This window comes from Sparus aurata, chromosome 23 (assembly GCF_900880675.1).
Source record: "Sparus aurata chromosome 23, fSpaAur1.1, whole genome shotgun sequence".
Lineage (NCBI taxonomy): Eukaryota > Metazoa > Chordata > Actinopteri > Spariformes > Sparidae > Sparus > Sparus aurata.
The window spans coordinates 11680075-11690515 of NC_044209.1; positions in this window are offsets into that span (position 1 = coordinate 11680075).

Here is a 10441-nt window from a genome sequence, read left to right on the forward strand (position 1 = left end):
TCTGCATGCTGCAGCACCTATGTCTTCGTATATGTGTGTGCGCTTGTGTGTTTTTGCACATGACGGGTCATAAAACAAGCCTGATAGGGGCCCCGTGCGTTGCTGAGCACATTATCATCAGCTGGCCCCAGACTTTTATGGCCTGCCACACCTCTCAGCCGCACCGCAGCTCACTGGTGTTTTATGAGCGCTGCTGCCACGTACAAGACAGCAGAAAGGGTGCAGAGGAAGGGTAGGGGGCTAAGGTGTAAATTATAGACTGCCGGCTGTGCTAAAAGTACCGGAACAATCACACAGCTCTCGGGGGTGAAAGATGAGTCCCCTGACGCAGAGGGAATGATGAGGTGGGCAGAGGGGATAACATGGAAACTACAGCACCGACCGGCCACTTCTTTAACAAGATCAACATCATCAAGCAACTTTGAAGACGCGAGAGGCCCGCGTACAGATACACATCGAGAGCACGGTGATAATCAAACAGAGATCAAGCTCTCAGACTGCCTGTTAGACGTATTGTGCGAGCAGGAGGGCTTAATGATTTAGTGCCATGTTTGGCTCTAAACTAAACGCCTCTCATATTCCATTTAACTTGAATTTCACAGTGGAGAATTTTCTCTTGGCTGGAGATGCAGGTAGTCTGACCCAGATACTGCGCAGTCTGATGAATTATTTTGTCTCTGATCTTGGGCTAATTCCAGCCCAACTGACTGTGGAAGCAGCACCAGCTTTTTTTTTCTTCTTTTCTTTTTTTAAATGAGCCTGTGTTTGGTCCTTTTGGGACACGATGCCTTATTCAGCTCCTCTGCCAAAACGCTGTGGGTTCATGTTCCCGTCGCCATGCTGATATTTGGGGGATTATGGGATCAGCAGAAATTAGGACGCCGCAGCCGGTTTGACTTTTGACTGACATTAGAAATATGCCACAAGTGTTTGCCTATGTATAACATCCACACACACCACTGTTATTGATCCTCAGCAGCATGATTGGTTGTTTTATATAGTGGTGAAAGTACAGTTACTCAATACTCTGTTATGTATGTTATGTTCTCTTGACTGTGTTTGGGTGAGCTCACTGGAACAAATTCCATTCACTCACATTGATATGGCAATAAAGTATTGACTTACATTTGTACTTAAAGATGTAATATATAACATTTCTGCATTCAAATGTCTAAAAAAAAATGGCAGTGGTCTAAAGTAATGACCTAATTGAGCTAAAACCATAGCTCAACTTAAGTGTGCATGGAAACATACTGAGTGATGAAGGAAGTCCACGGACTTAACGTGAATAAAACATTAATACATCCCTTACGCCTTGTGTGTGTTTCCCACACATACAACACCCTACATTTCTACTTTACTGCATTTATTTGTCGCACAGGTCCTTGGTTCTGTGGATTCAGATTGTTTAAATAATGTATTGTCATTGGTTGAAGTACACCACATTATATGGCATAGATGAAATCAACCCCACCTCGACCGGCTTTATTGAAATGCTAATTGCACATTAGTGTATCAGGGATAATAACAACATAATGTACAATCACATAACACCAACAAAAGCCACTTTTGCTGCGTAATGTGTACATGAGTTATTTTGAGTAGATGTGGCTGTAAATACTTTTGTACTTTTAATATGGATATAAGTCCCTCCGCCACAGGTTTTTACGGCTGTGAAGTTCTGCACAGTTTGTTGGAAAAAAAAACTTCACTGCAGTGATAACAGGGAGGATACAAGATTTAATTGTAAAGATCTGCAAAAGGACCGCACACACACACACTGTTGTCTAAATTACTCAGCTACATTATTGATACGCTTCATTAAGGAGAGATTAATTGTCTATTGGCAAGCCCATCGCCCAGAGTTCCCAGTGCTCAGCTGCAGGACTGCTGACCATGCAGCAGCGGACGGTAACAGGATCTTTACTGTCACTATGAATGATGCCACGCCTCCGGTCATCTTGCACCACCTTAGTAAAGTTGATTCCGACCTGTAGACTACAGCCCTGCTGAAAGATTCTACCTCGCACTGCGCGACTTCAAGGAGACGCTGGAAATGTTGCTTCTATAGCAGATTCGTTGCTCCTGATTGACATTGATTTCTGCAGCATCATCCTGCTTTGTAAAGGCCTTCTAAAGAAAAAAGCCACGACAATGCTGAGTCCTTGCCCTCATCATCGAGGCCATCCATCCATCTCTGTTTCGCTGCGCGCATCACAAGTCTCAACACCTGCACCGCGTGATCCGCGTGAGCAGTGACTGGCGCTAAGGATTCAGGACAACCTAACACTTTTTTTTTTTTCAGAGGGGCGAGAATCCATTGCCCAGAGTGAGTGAGGCTGCTTATGTAGACCCGGCTGACTGGAGCGACTGTCGAAAAAAACCCTCCACTTACTTGGCCTACGTGCCTTCGAGGGACAACGGGTTTGACAGAGAGTCATTTGGTCTATAAAAGAGGAAGCGCGGTCCTGCGAGAGTGAAGCGCCTTGAGGTTTTAACACAAGCCGAATGTTTAATCAGAGTAAAACACCCCAAATTATCTGAGGTACAAATGTAAAATCCAACTCTGACTGGGAACAAGTGTACCAGCCTCCTAGGTTGACCTTTATCTTTCTAAAGACGTTTATCGGCAAAGTAGGCTTTACAAAATTCAAGTTACGTAATGTTACATAAAACAGACAGCTGTTTTTAACTTAGAAAAACTGCGATAAACCAACTGCACCTGGGTACCTGCCCAGCACAAAATGGCACATAGACTCTGTGAAAATAGTTGAGCCCTTAGCAAATAAAGAGCATGATTTTTACCCCAGAAGATGAGTGGAGGGAGAGTGAATATTGGATTTACACTCTCCATTTATCTAATGCTGATGTTGCTGTGTAATGAAGCTGCATCTTTACAACTGGTTCCACTCCACAAAAGTGGCCAGAAACACTGAATTGTACCACTTAAACACATTTTTTGTCTTAAACTTTTCACCTAAATGTGCCTCGCTAAAAATGTATTCTTCTCCAGTCCAAAAGTTATACAGAGTACAAGGCAAGTTCAGAACTGCAAACGGCAGCGATTGTAAGTCAACACTGAGAAGAGGAGGAGGTGCTGATCATATGCCAGAGCAACTTTGTCACGGATATTCTGGTTTGTATCTTGACTTTTAATAATTTTGCAATCTGATTTCAGCTGTGGTTTACTTCAGAATGTATTTCTGATGGGTCGGCTGGGAACACATCCCTCCTCCGAATCCCATTCACAAGCAGGACCTCTGTCACCAGATCCAACACCTCCACCCTCGTCACTCTGTATCAACAGGAGTCACGCTGATCTCATTTTGAGCAGTAACCTTTATCCAGCTGACCACTGTGTTCTCTCATAACCGAGTCATAAATCACACATGACGCCTGTCACACAGAGCAGAGGTGCTGCTCGGGGTCTTGTGGATTTCTGCTCCAGCGGCTCCGGCTCTCATCAAATATCATTCAGGATGATAATCCCAGCGGTGGTGGTGGTGGTGGTGGAGGAGGGAGTACGTGTGTGTGTGCGCGCCCCGAGATGTGGGAGGTTTGCCATTTATCTCCTCTAGTCTGGTTTGTGTGAGTGTGCGCATCTGTGTGTGAGCATCTGTCTGCCTCCCTGTCACTCTGTGTCAGGGTCTGTGTCCCGCACACACACACACACACACACAGAGGGCTGTGACCCGGAGGAGCACAGTTCAGTTACAGACCCATTTTTGGATTTGGTCGAAGCTGATGACATTGAGTTTGACGAATAGTTTTGGTGAGATTAATTCATGGGAGGTTTAGTCTGCTGTGACTTTATTCAGTTATTTCATATTAATAACATTGATATCGGCTGAAACAAAGTTTGCATCTGGTAACATCAGTTTTTTCCAGGGATCTGACGTTTCCTTATAAATCTCTAATTTATAAGCAGCTCTTCATTTCCTTGAAAGAACAGCTTATTTATGTAAATGTGAATTCATTACTTATTAATTATTGGAAGCTTAGTTCTCCATATTTGTTGAATCCTGTGCTCTCCTGAAGACAATTTTTCAGTTTTGTAAGTTGAACTGACTTGCAGTGCCCCGACTAAAGGACCAGTTATAATTTACTGATATTAGTTAAGTGGAAGTGTATAGACTGTCTAATTTTGTGTCATACCTCTTTTCAAGCAATTTCAGTTGCACTTTATTTATTAAGACATAAAAAGTCATACATTGTATTGAACTGGGCAAAAACTAGAAATGTTAGTCGTTATCAGACAGTAAACAAAGACAAATATACCTTAAGTACACTAACAATCTGAATACTATATTAAATTGGACAAAACCTAGAAATAAGAGTAAACAAAGAGTTATACGATTATTATAAACCATACCTAATAAAGACCACGTGACTTCAAATTTTTGCCTAATTTGACAAAGGGTAGGTCTTACTGCGTCTTATTAGGCATTAAAATAAAGTGTGACAGAAATGTACTTTGAATTTATACGCACATGCAACTTCAGCATGGCAGCAGAATCCAAAAGTTCTTCAACCCACTCCAGTACCTGAGGTTTCATTCACATCAAACCAAGAACTACTTCTAATCCCTCCTACCTGTAGTGCTGTTTATCCATCTAGATTTTCTTGCCCATAGATACACGAAATGAAATGAAAATGTTTATACGTGAAACTGTGAGCCCAACACATCGACTGTCATCCAGCTCAGCTACATTGTAGCGAAGTCAGACATCTCTACAGCGGATATCTCCAAAACTCGGCAACTAACACCTAAACTATCTACAGGGATAAACAGCGCTACAGGTAAGAGGTATTTTAGATTTTGGGCTGAACTGTCCCTTTAGAACATGTGTTCTGTGGGTGTCCTTTGCCTTGTTAAGGCACCAAGCTGGTGTTCAGCCATCTTTCTCCTCTCATTTCTCTACCGTTTTACTATCCAATTACCAGAACTTTGTTAAAATGTCTAAATAAATGTCCCTGAGTGCCTCACTACAATTTGTATCTGCTGACTCACACCATCAGACTGGTTGGAAGAAATCCTGATGTAGTCTGTGATCGTGTATTTAATTTACCACATCACCATCTGCTTCACACTGACAAGTGATTTAATTATAATCATTTTTCTTTTCTTGTTATTGCCATCATTATTTCGATTTCAGTCAGGACTTTCATTGACTAAACCAACAGTAGAAAAGCTCTGACAGGATGATTCGTCCACTCTGCAGCAGGGGCAACTGCACATACAACCCAGAGGGATTAGGGCCTTGTAAGAGCCGCACGTGAGCTGGAGGGAGATGATTTGGTAATCCACTGAGAGAACGAGACACGGATTGAAAAAGAACAAATCAGGGTGGCGATGGAGGAGGAGGGGTATTTGCGTCATGCAGCCGCACTTTCCATCATGACATCTAGAGGGATTGAGATGCAAGTGGACGGAGCAATCCCCTCTGTCACTGCTTCTTCTCCCGGGCGTCGCTCTGTTTAGTGTGAGTAACTGCAACCAGAGACAGAGTGTATCCAAGTGTACAGCACATCCGCCGCATGGCCACGAGCACAACACTGTATACAGCAAACAGAGCACACATCAGCATGAAATGTGGCTGCTTTCCGCCGTGAGCACAGACTGGAGCTCCCCGCAGATAATAATTCACTCATCTGTTTGTTTGTACGCGTGATTAAAATGAGCTTTCCCACACACCGGAGGGCTGTTTCAGAGCAAAACAGGAAGGGTAGGGCGGTTAACAACCTGCGACTGCCGACAAAACGTGCAGCATCTGAGACTTCACGTGCCGGTCTCGTAGAAGATGCTGGAGTTCAGGTTTAAACGTCAAATAGTCAGGTTTAGACAAATGTTCAGTTTAACAACTTTGTTGAGTCGAAGCGGCCTCTGCGGCTGAGGGCATCTTGGGCCCGCAAATACAGCAAACGGACACAAAAATCTATTAAAGGCTCAAAATTTCTTCACTGAAGCAATAAATCTCAAAAGAGCCACAACAAAACACATTAGAAGGAGAGAAGTTATCGGTTGAGAGCTGCATTTATTGTACAAGACTGAGAGTGCTTGCCGAGGAAAAGCGTTCTTCTTTTTATAAATCCATATCAGTATGAAAAGAATTAAGATAGTGTAGTGCATTAAAACAGTAGTATACACCCGTGAGTGCAAGATGAGTCATCAACCATTTATTTTGTTTGTTTGTTTTTTGTTTTCCAGGAAACTACTAACTGTAAAATACCAGACATACCTTTGCTACTTCTATTTTGGCACTGTTGGGCCTGATACCAGCATACATATAGTTCAGATATTGACATATGTGGTAGAAGAAGCCACCTCAACATCGATTTTGACCTAACGGGAACTTAAAGTCCGTGTAAAGCGGCAAAAAAATTGTGTTATGAGTTTGTCACACCAAAGAAACATGTATCATTGACCACTGAGCCAAATTTGAAAGATTAAAAAAATTGTTAAGTATATAAAATTAGGTCTCTAAATCATGGAAAAACAAGCACTTCTTTCTGCTGTGAAACGCTGGGGGCGTGTCAGTTAGAGGCGCTGGAACCACGCCCATGCGGCGGGGGCTACACGTCATGTTAATGACGTCGGTGTCTCCCCAGGTGTTCCCCAGGTGTTCCCCAGGTGTTCCCCTTGTCTATCTAAACCCGCGGACAGTTTATAATCATATAGATGCTGTTATAACGTGTATTGATTGAGATCCTGACCCACTAAACATCCTGGAGAGTGACGGAGTGAAGTTTTTCGCGCTAAATTACATAATTATACATAATCACCATCAGTAAACAGGACGCTGTCTGACTCTGTCACTCGCTGGGACGGAGGCTGTTTTCTGGGGGACAGTTTCCTTAAGTCTCGGTCAGGAGGGCTGGCGGTCGCGGTGATTTATTTTCGTCAAACACTCGGTGAGTTAAACACTCTTGTGACAAGCGTGACAGACGCTGTTTTGTGAGCAGAAATGTGAGGAAGAGTCGGGAGGACAGGGAGGGGACGGACAGGAGGACAGACGCTTCTCCACATACAGCTGTGGTATTTGTTTTCCTCATATAAGTTGGTAAAGACAGTTATAGTTACTACGTTACTTTTGTTCGGTCATGTAACGTTGCTTTGTGGGACATTTCTCTGTATTTAGTTGAGTGAAGGACCTGTGCAGTTATCAGACTGTCAGACCGACACGCCCTCGCTCCGCGCCTCCGGATTATCCGTTCACACTGGGACGGCTCACCAATAATGCGGCCCTGATACTACCTCCACATACCGCCGGTGGGACCCGCCGTCAGCAGGACGGAGAGGGTCGGCTGCGGCGCGGCCACATCATGCCGGTGGGACCCGCCGTTAGCGGGACGGAGGGCATGCTGCGGCGCGGCGGCCACATCATGCCGGTGGGACCCGCCGTTAGCGGGACGGCGCGGCCACATCATGCCGGTGGGACCCGCCGTCAGCAGGACGGAGAGTGTCAGCGGCGGTCAGCAGCGTCACATCTCCTCGTTGGCGGAGGAGAGGATGCAAGCCGGGGACGGAGTTGACCAGCGTCAATGGACTCCCCCGTTTCCTTACGTTTCATCCGAAGGAAATTTAAATAAGCTAACAGCGCCGTCACCCTGCACACTGTGGCATCCAGGAAAGATGCAGAGCGATGTGGAGGAGACATGGCTGGTTAGCTGACTGGTTGGCTGGTTAGCTAGCTGCAAACTATTGTAAGCAATGCAATCCGAAACTGGAGAGTGAGTGGGAGAACCGCTGAAGCCGATGCGCTGAACGTATTTATACCACTTCCGCAGCAGGGCGGGGTTTATGCAAATCAAATGGCCGCGTTATGTAACGCGGCCATGATTTGCATGATTTCTGACCCGCCCATTAAATCCTGAACACAGAAATGTTGAAAAACTGTTTGTGAGCCTAGCTCCAAAATTAAATTCTACATGGCCGAATGGCTTTTACATGTTTTAAGTAAACACATTTATGACCCGTTTAATGTGTTTAGAAGAAAATGGCTGATTTTGGTTTACACGGACTTTAAGGCACAGAGGTTCTTTTAGCTAAATGCTAACATCAACTTGCGAACATGTGTACATACTGATGTTTCGCTGGTAATGATTATCAAGTCCAGCTGAAAATAATAGGAATGTATTTTGTGTTGGTAGTGAAGTATAAGACTAGTTACATTTTGACCTGATAATGGGAAGGAGGAAGTACTGATTCATAGCTATGCAATCACAAATCTCTCTTGAAAGACTCTCAAGTGCCAGGTCATGGACCCATGGAAACAACTGAATGACAGAATAACAAACTTTTTTTAAATTAAATGTTTTTATTTAAATTTTCATTATTTACAGCGACAGACACACATAAAGAAAGAACAAGTAAGGTGCAGGGTAGCGGCAAAACATCTTCCAATACAGTTCTATGACAGGGCACTGCATTGAGTCACTCTTCATGGTCTGGAGTAAACACCAGCATGCTTCCAAATAAAATTAAACGTACAACCAAAGAAAGAATAATACATATCAAAAGAAGTAGTACTGTTATGGCAGGAAGGCTTCAGTGGCTTTCTTCCCTTCCAGAAAAGATAGAAAACGACTCCAAATCCTATCAAAGGTAGAATATTTACCCTTGCTCACAAAAGTAAGTTTTTCAAGGGCAAGAGAGTTTGATAGTCCAGCAAGCCACACTTGTAAACTTGGTTTGTTAACAGATCTCCAAGATTTGGCGATGGAGTGTTTAGCTTGTAATAAACAATATACAGTAATTTTCTTATCATCCTTGCTTAGTTTACAGTTTGTCGGGAAAATCCCGAGGATACACAGCTTTGGGCATAGAGGTAATTTCACACCTGTGACACATGAAAGGGTATGTAAAACTTCCAACCAGAAAGTCTGAATACTTCGACAGTCCCAAAGGCAGTGGAGTAAAGTACCTTTCATATCACATTTAACACACATATCAGGGGTATTGGGATTAAATTTATTTAGCAAGATTGGTGTTATATAGGTTCTCATTAACCACTTGAATTGAATTAATTTGAAGTGGGTGTTTATGGATTGTGTTTGGGCTTTTAGGCAGACACCCTGCCATTCTTCCACTGAGATGACAGTCTTTAGGTCCTCACTCCATGCCTCCCTTTTATTTTCTGAGGAGACTTGGGAGCCACCCACAATTAACGCATAAAAGCGAGAGATCAGGCCCCTCTTGGAGTTGTGATTAACTGATATTTCTTCCACAGAGGTGAGAGAAGGTAAAGATAGTGACTTTTGCGACTTAAATATGAAACTCCTGACCTGTAAATATTTAAAGAAATGCTTGGCTTGAATGTCATATTTCTGTCGCACCTCATCAAAAGACATAAGAACATTCTTGTCAAATAGGTCTGCAATCTTACATATGCCTTTATCAGCCCAGATTTTAAAGCCCATATCGCTCTTACCAGGTGCGAAGTGACCATTACCCCAGATCGGAGAAAACTGGGACAACAACAGTGTTTCATCTCTGTGTTTATGTACCTCATACCAAACCTGTATTGTGTTTTTAACAAAGGGATTCTGAGTACTTTTCTTAAGGTCTTTTGGTTTATCTGAGTATAAGTATGAGTTAAGAGGTAAATGGGATGTGTTACCTCTTTCAGTATTAACCCAAGACAGCTGTGTTTCTGATGTGAACCAGTAGGAAGCAGTAGAAAGTTGGGCTGCCCAATAATACCACTGGAGATTTGGGAGTTTAAGACCCCCTCTTTCATAGGGGAGATAAAGTAAGGATAAGCGAAGCCTGGCCCTTCTGTTGTTCCATATGAATTTAGACAACATGCTTTTCATTTTCGCAAAAAAATGAGTAGGAGGACTTAGAGGAATCGACTGAAAAAGGTAAAGGAACTTCGGTAGAACATTCATCTTAAGAATATTTATACGGCCTATCATGGAAATTGGTAGCAATGACCATCTATTAATTGAATCCGTCACCGTTTCGATTACTGGATCATAGTTTGCAGATATTAAATTATCAATTTTAGTGGTGATTTTTATGCCTAGGTAAGTGAAGCTATCTAAGACTACTTTAAACGGTGTTTGAATAGGTGGATTTACTCTATCTGATTGTTTAAGGAAAAGAATAGCAGATTTTGCTTTGTTGATTTTATAGCCTGATAAAGAGCCAAAAGTCTTAATAATGTCAAGCAGATAGTGTAGTGACTTATCCAAATGGGATAAAAACACAATGATGTCATCCGCAAATAGTCCAATCTTATTTTCCATATTATTAATATTTATACCCAGGATATTTTGATTGCTCCTAATGGCAATTGCCAAAGGCTCTATTGCCAGCACAAACAAGAGTGGAGAAAGGGGGCAGCCTTGGCGTGTGCCCCTTGCAAGTTTAAATCCTTTGGATGTTATATTATTTGTCACCACCGACGCTACTGAGTTATTGTATAATATTTTAACC